Source organism: Paramisgurnus dabryanus, chromosome 15 (genome assembly GCF_030506205.2).
Source record: "Paramisgurnus dabryanus chromosome 15, PD_genome_1.1, whole genome shotgun sequence".
Classification (NCBI taxonomy): domain Eukaryota; kingdom Metazoa; phylum Chordata; class Actinopteri; order Cypriniformes; family Cobitidae; genus Paramisgurnus; species Paramisgurnus dabryanus.
This window is the reverse complement of record NC_133351.1, coordinates 19027683-19041135: the sequence shown is the minus strand read 5'-3', so window position 1 is coordinate 19041135 and position 13453 is coordinate 19027683. Positions and strand designations below refer to the sequence as shown.

Genomic DNA, 13453 nt, shown 5'->3' with positions numbered 1-13453 from the left:
GGTTTTCAAAAACCATAGTTAAACCATGGTTAGTGTAGTAAAACCATGGTTTTGCTCATAGTAATCAATTGACCAAAAAAAACATGGTTACTACACTTTTACCACAATAAAACCATGGTTAATATTCGTAAGGGACAGTTTTGAAAATGAAGGTTAAGTGTTGTTTTAATGACATGTTTGTGCATGACCCTTGACTTCCACTCTGAAGCAGTGAAGAGACGCTTCTAAACGAGTCAAAAAAAGACACGACCCATTGTCAAAATTACAGTGTCCATCACTGTAATTCATCCAAAACAAACCAGAAATAAGACTCAAAGTGTTAAATACCAGAATTATCCTTTAATGGAGCATTTCACCTGTAGAAACATTAATCTTTATTGAAAGTGTCTCATATTTGTAGTGGAAATGTAACATACATTTCGAATTTGGTGCCTATTTGACTAAAAAAGGAGTGTTTGTAGTCTCACCACCTCAACAAAGATATTGGACTTCCTTCTTTCAATGATGCAAAATTATAATTTTTTACATCATTGAAAGAAGGAAGTGCAACACTGAAATCTGTATTTCTCCTGTCTCAGGAAATGATGCATGACCATTCAAAAACATGACTGGGGTTCTAAAGATACAAAGCTTAATACAAATGGGTGAAGTGTCCCTTTAGATTTAAAGTGATTGACTGTGTCTGATTCACAGATACCAGTTGGCAAATCATTTCAGAGCTTAGACACTTTTGATATTCTAGGGAAAATTAAGAGACCAGAATTTTGCGACCGCAGTGTACGTGTTGGATTGTATTCTGATATTAATTCTCTAAGATACGAAGGTGCTGGGCCTTTTAAGGTTTTATTGGTGATTAATAGTATTTTTAATTGTATGCGATATTTGACTGGTAGCCAGCATGACATGGGCATGAATTAAAACAATATTAAATTAAAAGATTAAACTTAACTTACATCATTTTTACACAGAAACCTCTTCAGCGTCAGCAAGGTCGACCACATGACCTCTGTAAACACAAACATGGATAGACATCATATTAAAAAAGAAGACAATCATACAACTTTAAAATATATTTTGACTCCAAGCTTCTTTACAACAACATCTAACGTTAGTTTATCTTAAACTTAAAGTGAAGCTGGCTTGGTTACTAAACAGAATAAAGCTATTAAAACAGGCTTGCAAAATAAGCAGCATCTATCAGAACTTACCTACAGCAATGAGCTTTTAAACAACAGAAATCGTCTAAGGTTATCGTTTAAAATAGCAGAAAGAGCCATTTGCTACAGTTAGCTGAACATCTCCAACACAAGTAATCTTGCCGTTTTATTTTTAAAGTTTTAAACATCGAATTGATTCGTTTATCAGGCATTTTGCATGTTACTTTGCTCACTGAAAAACCGCATGTTCAAGTTCCTTACGTTACTGTGTGTACAGTGTATAACTTACTCTTAATGTTTCCTGTGTGTGCTTTAAATTAAAACACTTCTCGCATAAAGACAAAAATAATCACAGTGAAGAACAAAATAGGAACAAATATGGAACAGATCTGCGCGATGTAAAGGAATGAAAGTCAAACTTACCTCAGCCGTACTGTTTAGCATGAAAACGAGTCAGTAGCGGTTTGAAAAATGCCGTTGATCCTGATTGGTGGGAATGAATGGGTGGGTGCAGATGCATTCTGGGAATTTGAGTCTTTTGCCCTGGCGTTGGTACTGCTTTAGCATGCTGCTGTAGATGTATTTTGACTACAATTTCCAAGTTGCATTGGATGTTTTTTTTTTTTTTTCATTATTTTGGATCCTCTGCTGGCACTTTATGTACTTTTTATAATCTGCGTTTTCACACTGATTTGTTCTTTATACTTTATCAATAATAAAAATATTAAATATTTTTATAAAATGTATAACGTTTACAAAACATGTTTAGTTGACAAACATGTTGACAGTTATTTTGAGTGATGCTCAGATTTTCTTAAATAAAAAAAACCTTTATCAATTAAATTACATTAGCATAATAATACATGTATTTAGTAAACACACTTGTAGATATATAATGTTTTTATGTTATGTGCTGCCTTGAACCCCCCACCCAGCTTTGAAAACAGAGACAGCAACTCTGTCATTAACCCTTCACACCTCACAACCAGCACTCCTTACAACCAGCTGTGAGGATTCCTAGAAACTTCCACCAGTATACATCCATATACACAAGGTTTCTGGATGTTTCACGAGTTTACTTCTGAGTATTACGTTTCCAAGCACTCTGCCTCATTTATCTGGCAAACCTAAAGTTTAGCAGGGATTTCCCATCCGTATTTGTCTGGATACAGCTCTTTTCATGCAGTGTATAGCCTACATTTTATTATTCTAACGTATTTTATGAAAGTACTCTGATATGCAACTAAAAATACACTTATTTTATAGTGTACTGTATAAAGTGTACAGAAGTCACACTTCTAATGAAGTGAGATCCTAGTATGCTAAAAAAGTAAATTAACAATTAATTTCCAAAAAATATACTTCCCATAAGTGTTTTGAATTGTCACTCTAAGTATGTCAAATTTAATACACTTAAAAAAAATAAACTTCTATACAATTTAAAATACATTGACAACAAAGTACACTTTCAAAAAGTACATTTAATAAATATTTTAATTACTGGTAAATTAGTATACTTATTTTTTGGACTCTTAAGTTGAACTTAATTACATCTTTTTTTTTAAGTATACTTTCAAAAAGTACATTTAAAAGATAATTGAATTACTGGTAAATTCATTATACTTATTTTTTGGACTCTTAAGTTGAACTTAATTACATATTTTTTGAAGTATACTTTCAAAAAGTACATTTAAAAGATAATTGAATTACTGGTAAATTAGTATACTTATTTTTTGGACTCTTAAGTTGAACTTAATTACATATTTTTTGAAGTATACTTTCAAAAAGTACATTTAAAAGATAATTGAATTACTGGTAAATTAGTATACTTATTTTTTGGACTGTTAAGTTGAACTTAATTATATCTTTTTGGAAGTATACTTTTAAAAAGTACATATTAAATACTCTTTAAATTAAGTACAACAAGTAGAAGCATACTTGTTTTATACTTCATGTACTTCAATCATATTTCTAATACACTAAAGTATACTACTTTTTTACCTGGGAACCCTCAACTTTTTAACAGAAAGCGCAATGGGCTTTTATCCGTCTATAACTTGCACTACATAAACAAGAAATTGTAGGCTGTTTTTGTTCGTAAAAATTATAAAAGTACATTTTCACAATAGTCCCCTTTAAATTAATGAAGAAAGCCATATGGCAACTTTCTCCCTAATTCAGCTAATTCCTGCTTTATTATACCTATGTTACAAAAAAATATAATTCCAAACATTAGTCTCATTTATTTCTCATTTATTTTAGATTTCATGATGCACACAGATCACCTGATCTTCTGTAATACCCACATTCAGACAACAGACATTTTAATTTAGTAATTTTAATAACTTGAGAAAACCAAACTCTTGTCTGAATCACGATCTGAGACCTATGTTATTAATTTTACCTCAAACATTATTTTTAGAAAACTTAATTAACTCTCATTGCAGTGATTGTTAATAATGTCATGATCCATTCAAAATAAATAAGAAAATTTGCCTATCAATCGCTTTATCTAAATCAGGCACTCATATTCCCCCATCACTAGCTAATGTTAAAAACTGCACACATCTGTAAAGAGACAGTTTTTGTCAAAAGATTTCCAAAATGTAGTCCCTTTAAAGACTTCTGTATACATATACCCTAGTCTATTTTTGCTATTTCAATATACATTCTTGAAAGATTTGAAAAGGCAGCTAATTAACCAGTTATATATTTACATGTATACATTGCCAGATGCTTTTATCCAAAGCAACTTACAGTGCATTGAGACTATACATTTTATCAGTGTGTTCCCTGGGAATCAAACCTACAACCTTCTGCACTGTTAGCCCAGATCAGCTACATAACAACTACAATAGCTCAAGGAATATTTCAGTATTTGTACTAAAGATACAGAGAATTATGTTTTCAAGTCAGAAATTGTATTAAGGAATCTCCTAAATGGGTCACATTTGTCTTGTTTTTCCATTAAAGGGGACATATTATGAGATTTTTTTTAAGATGTAAACTAAGTCTAAAATAGGTCTGAGCAAAAGTGTGCCGTTTTGGGTGTGTCATTTAAAATGCAAATGAGCGGATGAAGTGCAACCACTGATCACAATGATGGTGGTTTGTTGCAATTGAAACTCAATTGTGCTGTGAAATATTTTATCTTTCTCTTTCTCTCCATACTAAATGGTTGTGCTGTGGTTGGATAGTGCAAATAAAGGGGGCGGTATTACCTTATTCTGACATCACAATAAGGGCCAAATTACAATGACCTATTTTTCACATGCTTGCAGAAAATGGTTTACCAAAACTAAGTTATTGGGTTGATCTTTTTAACATTTTCTAGGTTGATAGAAGCACTGAGGACACAATTATAGCACTTAAACATGGAAAAAGTCAGATTTTCATAATACACACTAAAAACTCCTGGGTCAAAAACAACCCATAATGGGTTATTTTTGACCCAACTCCTGGGTTAAAAAGGGACCAACTAATTTCTGGGTTATTTCAACCCAGAAAAATGGGTTATTCTTTTTGACCCAACTTCTGGGTTAAATACCTGACCCAACTTCTGGGTTAAAATAACCCAAAATTGTAGTTAATATAACCCAACTTCTGGGTCAAAAGAACAACCCCAATATCTGGGTGGGAAAAACCCAGAAATTAGTAGATCCTTTTTAACCAAAGGTCAAAGATAACCTAAATTGTGTAACTATGCCACTATGCCTTATTTCAGAAAAGAAAAATTCAGTCACTTACACACTTCAAGCAGTTTTATTGGATTCAATTAAATTCTATATAAAAACGCACACTTGGACCTATTTATTTTAGGTCACACTGTAATAACATTAGAAAGGAAAAATAGAAAAATAAACAACTCTCAAACATTCTCTCTCAAACATTTGACAACATTCAATAATTGGATTGAACTTGAGGCTTTAAGTCTTCAAACATTGGTTGTGTGCAGCTTAAGATCTCCCAGAGGGGAACGGCTGCGATTGCTGAAGGTATTCCACCAGTGACAGCCGGTGACTTCTTTATTCGAGGACGCTCGATGCAAAGTTCGTCACAACATGTATGTAGCTTGTCATGTGTGTGGTTTGTAATTTCAAAATATGTGTTATGCGCTTTTAGAGATCGTGTGTGCATCACGTGTCATGTCAAAATAAGTGCCTGCTGCAGACGCGTCTAAAGGGTTTATGATAAAAGAGATGCTCGCGTTTGCCAGATACTCGCATAATCTCATGCGTAATAAGAGTTTACTGTTAAGGAAGTGTCTGGCGTGTATTTTAGGAACATGAGCGTCTCTTTTATCATAAACAGTTTTGACGCGTGTGCAGCAGGCACTTATTTTGACAAAACACGTGATGCACACAGGATCTCTCGACACGCAGGACACATATTTTGGAAAAGGGAACCACACACGTGACAATCTGAACACTTATTTTGAATTAGCGCATCTTCGGATGAGCAGTTACGAGCCGCCACTGTATTCCACCATATTTGTTCCAACCTAAAACAGACAGAGACAGAAAGATATAAAGTGAATATTGTGTAGAACGTAAATTGTAAGCAAGATAATAGACTAGCAGTTTGTGTTAGAATGCTGATACTAACTGTACAAGGAAGCCAAATGAGCTGTGGTGCTTAATTGGTGTCTTCATTTTGAGTGGGTCATGAATGTGTACAAGAAAATGTGGGTTGAGAACCACTGAGTAATAAAACCTAACATCTTTAACTTAACTTTCTAGTCAGATTGCTACCTTAGATGGCATCGCCCAAAACTGAAATACAACTGCAAGGAACCTTGAAGTTGTTTTTTTAAACCAGGATTCACCCTTTAGCTTCCACATGAAACATGTCCATTGTATAGCCTTCTTTCACATGAACAGTATAGTTATAGAATTAAGAATATTCTCTCTCAGAGTAGTGCTGAGAAACTGGTCCATTGTACTTACAGACATTTGGTGTATGAACGCTGTCCAGGACTCTTCAGTTGAATGCCGGATAGTCTTCTTCTCAACCCTGTAGATGGCCTGTAAATGATGACAGAATTTTCATTTTTGTGTGAACTATCCCTTTAAGCCATATTAAAGAAAAAGTTTTTCAATATTTTACTATGTTCTTACCTTAACTTAGATGAAATAATACATCCCTGTCTTTTTTCTATGCATGCAGTTAATCTTTGTACAGCGCGTTATTAATGCATTTAGCCTAGCCCCATTCATTCCTTAGGATCCAAACAGGGGTGAATTTAGAAGCCACCAAGCACTTCCATGTGTTCCCTATTTAAAGACTGTTACATGAGTAGTTACACGAGTAAATATTGTGGCACTAAATATTTTTTTAAGCTGATAAAAATGAGAACTATATTGTATGGCAGAAGCGCACTTATTTTGCAGCACTTCGACCTCTGGTGCAGTAACATCATCACTCATCACACTGATTTTGAAAAAGATGGGAGAGTTCACAGGAGTGATGTTACTGCACCAGAGGTCAAAGTGCTGCAAACTAAGTGCGCTTCCGCCATACAACATAGTTCTCATTTTTTAATCCGCTAAAAATATCGTCACCTCTTATTTTGTGCCACCATACTTACTCGTGTAACTACTCATGTAATAGTCTTTAAATAGGGAAAACATGGAAGTGTTTTGTTGCTTCTAAATTCATCCCTGTTTGGATCCTAAGGAATGAATGGGGCTAGACTAAATGCTCACACATTCACGACATGGTGTACACAATGTACTGCACGCATTGAAAAAGACAGGGATGTATTATTTCGTCTAAGTTGATGTAAAAACATAGTAAAATATTGAAAAACGGTGTAGTTTTCCTTTAAAGAAAATTTTTTAGTTATAGAGAGATGATATGAGGGCAATAAGAGTAAAAAGCTCACCTTAAAAATGTCTCTGTCAGCTCAAACAGCCGCCACTCAGTTAACTTATCAGTGACAAAGCTGTCCATTTAAAAAGACCTGGAGAAAACATATAGAGGTTAGCAACAATTTGAAGACTTGACCTGCTTCTTTAAATCTCACTACTTCAGCCAGTAGAGCACTGTATAATATTATAAGCATGGTGCAGCTGGTAAACATAACTCAAAGCAACGCAACGGTTGGTTTTGCCGGTTGTTGATGAGTAACAGCTGAGTGATGCTCACAACACGCTTAAGCAGCCACATCACAGGATAATAAGTGAACAGTGTCCCAATGTCAAGTGAGCTAAAGTCCTTACCAGTGCCCGAGCCTGTGTACATGATAAACTGATTCACGACCTCGGGAGCTAGGGACGAAGAGACACAGGGTACAGTATGTGTGTGTACCGGCGGCGCCATTTTGCGTCTGTCTGCGGCGCCGAGCGCCATGTACATAGTTTTAAATGTACACTTATTTGTCTCAAATTCGTCGTTAATGTATATACAGACTTCACAATGTGCTGTAATGTACATTAAATTTTACATTCATTTACAGAAATGAGCTACTTTCATGAAAATTGGTTGATATTGGATTTTCAGGTGATATCCTAAATTCATTCAGTTTACGGACGCTCTGAGGTAAAGTGTTCGGACTGCAGACTCAGCAACGATTGTATTTAATTATACAGTACAATCATAACATAGTGCTGATATATCTTAATTCCATAATGTCCTTAAACATAACAATATTGCTGGACATAAACTGTGAAAGATACCTCGAGTGGTCTTATATACGGCGCGGCGCGGCGCTTCTCGTCCGGTGTTCCCCGTCCGGTGTTCCCCCTTAACCCCCGACCCCCTTAACGTTGGACGAAGTCATAGCTGCCCTGTACTTATCGTATTTTACCGGTATTATAACAATGAGATAAGCAACGGGGACATGGACACAGAAAGTTTACGTTACACTGACACTTAAAATACTTGCTTACCTTGAATGCACAACGAAGAAGCCCAGGCCAAAACGGATCGAGCGCGCCGCGAACTCCGGTGGCAGTTATTTCAATCGACTGTTGTGAGAAAATTCCAGAACAGCGGGGGGCGGGGCGTTAACCCAGAACATGGGTTAATCTTTGAAAAATAACCCAGAAACCCAAACAACCCAGGAATTGGGTCAAAATATTAGCCCTATAACCCAGAAAATGGTTACTCTCTGAAAAAATAACCCATAATTTTAACCCAACACAAATAACCCAGAATATGGGTTGATGAAATAACCCAGGAGTTTTTAGAGTGTATGTCCCCTTTAAGTGTCTTTGTTTTTGTGTGCACAGTCAGAATCAGATTAAGGTTTCATTCAGTAGAGATCAAATTTCTCATCATGTCCTCTCATAACTGCAGGCACAGAATCATAGTGAACACCTTCACAAAAAGAAGATTCACTTGTAGATCAGAACATGCCAGCTCCCTCTTTCCACCAAAGTAGCAAATGGTTAGGCTTTTGTGTCTGGCACATCATTTTGTGCTATTTTTCTTTTACTCCTGCCCAAATAACCTACAAAGCATGAACAGGATACAGCTGTCAAATTCAAAAGGAGAGAAGAATAGCAAAGCTTTTACCCAGGTTATGAATGACGGCCTCAGGCTTTCACTACCTGTTTTGTGTAACACGCTATTCTTTTTGACGCACATGTAAGTCATATAAAAAGATTTTATTACATGAAAATTACACTAATTTTCCTTTCTTGTAATATGATTTTGTCAGGATCTATTCTGTACAAATGTCAGCTATAACATTTGGCTTCTAAATGATCTTGCATCGGTTATTTTCTTGCATGACATTCATTATACCAAAGCATAGAGAAAGGAGGGAGGAAACTGGTCTCACATCACCAGACCTTTGTGATGGTGCTTTTTCCATCTTAAACTAGCTAATAACCAACCACTGACACAGGAAGAGTCATTTGATGGACATGTAGCCACAGGAATTACCGGGGATCAATTATAGCATAAAATCAAGTGCCATGAGATGAATCTCTGAAATTCACAGAAAATACTGGTAAAGTGTGAGACTATTTATTATTTATAAGTGTACTCAAGGAAGTTGCATGAAGTTGGCCAATCTGCACTTACTAGATATGTGATAACATCTACACATTGAACCCAAGTGGCTTAAAAGGCATATATTTTATCAGTATGTGTATTCCCTGGAATTCAAGCCCATGATGAGCTTTGCATGGCTCATTTAATGATCTACCAGTAACGCTACATGATCACAGTTTTTAATTTAGCATTTTAATGATAAGTGAAATGACTGGACACGGCCTAACGCTAGATTAAATCTGGTATAACTCACTTGTAAAGCAGGATGCAATACTGAGTTACATGATGCTTTCTTTAAGCATATACGATGCATCTACATTCAGTGCCATTCGCATTGGGCATTTCCAAGGTCAAGATAGAAAATGATTTGTTCAAGGAGATTCAGCTATTAAAATGCCAGTCTTCCTTCAGACTCAATGTCTGATGGCTACCAATGTCAGATTAAAGGCATAAATATATTTCCAGTATCCTTGAAAAATATAAACCTATTTCGCCATAGAGAGTGATGTTTGTATTGCAAAAAGTTAGTTTTGGGCCCTGACTACCAGAATTTGTGTGTATAAGAGCTAAAGTGAGATAGAGCATGAAAGTAAGAATTAGTGAATGTTTGGCTTATATGTGTAGAAGATAATCTTCAAATTGTGAAGTGTTGTTAATTGGTGTGTAGTGATGTGTGTGTATAAAGGTCCCACCGCTTACAGTAATCCCCTTAGAAATTGGTTGGTGGTGAAGGAATGGAAGTTGTCTGATATAAGCTTTAATTTATCGCACAGTTCACAGTGACCTTTTCTTGAAATACGAGGTTATCGTTTTTCATTTCCTTCTGTACAATAGGCCAACCGGGTGACTCAGAAGCGATGATGTCTCACTGGGAAGGACCTTTACATCGCTAACTATGCTGATTTCAAACTGGGCACTAAGGTAGTTGCATAGCGTTTAAGGGCTTTTAAATCTCTTATCTGTGCTCATCCACTACGTACTATTGTCATGACACTATAGCCTGCTGCTTTATGGTCTCTGTGTTGTCAAACCTTAGGCCTCAGTTTCCCAAGACTAGGGAAAATTGTTCACAAAGTCAAAAAATGTAATGTAAAATGATCATCAATAAGGAACACATTTGTCCTGCTTGGAAAGTGTAAAATTTACGCTGCGTCCAAAATTGCCTATATAGTAAGCGAAAATCAGTAGGCGATGTGATGTAGTATGTCTACATTTTTAGTATTCGAAAAATGGCAGGCGAAATGTGCCCGGATTCCGGCAAGATATTAAAGTGTGCACTTGGTGGATACTTTACTATCCAGTGAGCCTTGAGCCTCCGGGAGAGGAGTCACCCAACGAAGAAGAAGCATCTTCATATTAAAAAATGTCAGAAAGCAGTAACACGGCTCTATTCAAATGCATAGTTAGGTTGTAATTGATTTGTTGCAGGTAACATGCATCATTTTATTAAACTATATATACAAAAAGTTATATCCAGTGTTATCCAGTTTGCATATTGTAATGAGATGAGTACAGAAGGAAAACAGCTGTTCCTTAAATTGGTTAAATTGGTGAACATCATCCAAGTTAACGGCTCACTTGTTATGACGATATGTCACATGATGTAGCAACATGACATATGTAGTAGCCTGTGTCTGAATTTCATTCACACTACCCATTTTCATACTTCATTTATTTCAGAATATACTGTCACAGTATGCGATTTCAGACGCAGGATTAAAGTAGATGAAAAAATGCAAAAGAAAAAAACGAATGAAAAGATTAACAGAAATCATAATGTAGTACTGTGCAAAAAAAGTAAATATATGCAAATACTGAAAGCAAGCAAATAAATGGGCATTATGGAAAGGCGAGGCACACTTAACCTAAAACCTGAAAGTAAACAAATTGACAAATGTTAATGTTGGATCTATGCCATCTTGGACCTGTGACAAAAAAGTGAATGTAATCATTTATAATCGTTTAAAACCACTGTGTAGACCAACACAATCTCATGGGAATTTGTAACTATTTATAAGGATGCTAATTCGTATACATTTATACAATCTGATTTGTAGGTTTTAGTATAATCTGCTTTTGCTCCAGCGAGTTTGGGTTTAGGTGAGAGGCTTCATTCTTGCTTTTTTAATTTATTCATGTCAAATTTGCAACCTCGAAAAATAGTTGCGTTTTTCTTTTTTAGATTATAGATGCTATATTTTACTATTGGACCAAAACCATATTGCACCCGAGCAAAGGTTTCACAAACCAGACTGGTGCCAACATTAAGATCCAGAATAGGCAATTGCAGGCTTAGCAAGGGATTATAAGAGATGCTGCAAAGGTTCTGGTCTGGAATGCCTGCTGCAAAGAAATATGAAACTTTGTGTCATGGCATAGATAGACAAATACACTCATCTCAGGGATTATTAGGAACACCTGTTCAATTTCTCATAAATGCAATTATCTAATCAATCAATCACATGGCAGTTGCTTCAATGCATTTTGGGCTGTGGTCCTGGTCAAGACAATCTCCTGAACTCCAAACTGAATGTCAGAATGGGAAAGAAAGGTGATTTAAGCAATTTTGAGCGTGGCATGGTTGTTGGTGCCAAACGGGACGGTCTGAGAATTTCACAATCTGCTCAGTTACTGGGATTTTCACGCACAACCATTTCTAGGGTTTACAAAGAATGGTGTGAAAAGGGAAAAACATCCAGTATGCGGCAGTCCTTTGGGCGAAAATGCCTTGTTGATGCTAGAGGTCAGAGGAGAATGGGCTGACTGATTCAAACTGATAGAAGAGCAACTTTGACTGAAATAACCACTCGTTACAACCGAGGTGTGCAGCAAAGCATTTGTGAAGCCACAACACCCACAAACTTGAGGCGGATGGGCTACAACAGCAGAAGACCCCACCGGGTACCACTCATCTCCACTACGAATAGGAAAAAGAGGCTACAATTTGCATGAGCTTACCAAAATTGGACAGTTGAAGACTAGAAAAATGTTGCCTTGTCTAATAAGTCGCAATTTCCGCTGAGACATTCAGATGGTAGAGTCAGAATTTGGCGTAAACAGAATGAGAACATGGATCCATCATGCCTTGTTACCACTCTGCAGGCTGGTGATGGTGGTGTAATGGTGTGGGGGATGTTTTCTTGGCACACTTTAGGCCCCTTAGTGCCAATTGGGCATCGTTTTAATGCCACGGCCTACCTGAGCATTGTTTCTGACCATGTCCATCCCTTTATGACCATCGTGTACCCATCCTCTAATGGCTACTTCCAGCAGGATAATGCACCATGTCACAAAGCTTGACTCATTTCAAATAGGTTTCTTGAACATGACAATGAGTTCACTGTACTAAAATGGTCCCCACAGTCACCAGATCTTAACCCAATAGAGCATCTTTGGGATGTGGTGGAATGGGAGCTTCATTAACTCTCCATCAACTGTAAGATGCTATCCTATCAATATGTGCCAACATTTCTAAAGAATGCTTTCAGCACCTTGTTGAATCAATGCCACAAAGAATTAATGCAGTTCTGAAGGCGAAAGAAGGGTCAAACACAGTATAAGTATGGTGTTCCTAATAATCCTTTAAGTGAGTGTATGTAAAAAAAACATGTTATGTAACTGCGTCATCTAATTTGGATGAGACATTTTTCATTAAAGCTGGCACTTAAATCATTCATTACTCAATAATCTTAAATAACTCCAGACTTTCCAACAGCTTGTTTTAATTTATCTCCGTAGTTTACCAACTACGACATAATTAATTGAGCTGTACATTTTTAAATGCACTGTATTAATATTAATGACTGCTTCACCTAATGAGAGACTATCATTTCAATAAACACAAATGAATGACTGTGTGGACTGCAATTGCTGTAGGAGCCAGTTTTTAGGATCTTTTATCAAACCAGTTAGGGGTTGAACAGGACCCAATGACCTGTGTGTGTGCGTGCGTGCGTGCGTGCGTGCGTGCGTGTGTGTGTGTGTGTGTGTGTGTGTGTGTGTGTGTGTGTGTGTGTGTGTGTGTGTGCGGTTCACAATCTGTTCTCAGGCACAGATAAACACCTCCAGGTTTTAACACATTTCAGGTTGTATTACAAAGAAGAGAGCTTGAAATTTCACAGTAGTTCAAACTCACATTTGTTTATCTGTCAGGATGGCACTTTCTATTCACTTCTATTGTTTTTACATACTTTAACTCAGGGGTGTCAAACTCAATTTCATCCCGGGCCACATCAGCATTACGGTTAATCTCAAAGGGCCGGTTGTATTTGAAAGACTGTATGAATGTATCAACT

At 36.4% G+C, this 13453-nt stretch overlaps 1 long non-coding RNA gene across 1 annotated transcript; it reads right to left on the bottom strand.

Moving 5' to 3' along the window:
* Positions 1-4927: 4927 nt before the first annotated feature.
* Positions 4928-8347, bottom strand: LOC135733036 (uncharacterized). The gene is made up of 4 exons (XR_010526867.2): positions 8048-8347; positions 7042-7119; positions 6104-6181; positions 4928-5658 (listed from the first exon to the last, which is right to left on the bottom strand). It is a non-coding gene; the product is annotated as an uncharacterized lncRNA (long non-coding RNA).
* Between the last annotated feature and the right edge of the window lie 5106 nt (positions 8348-13453).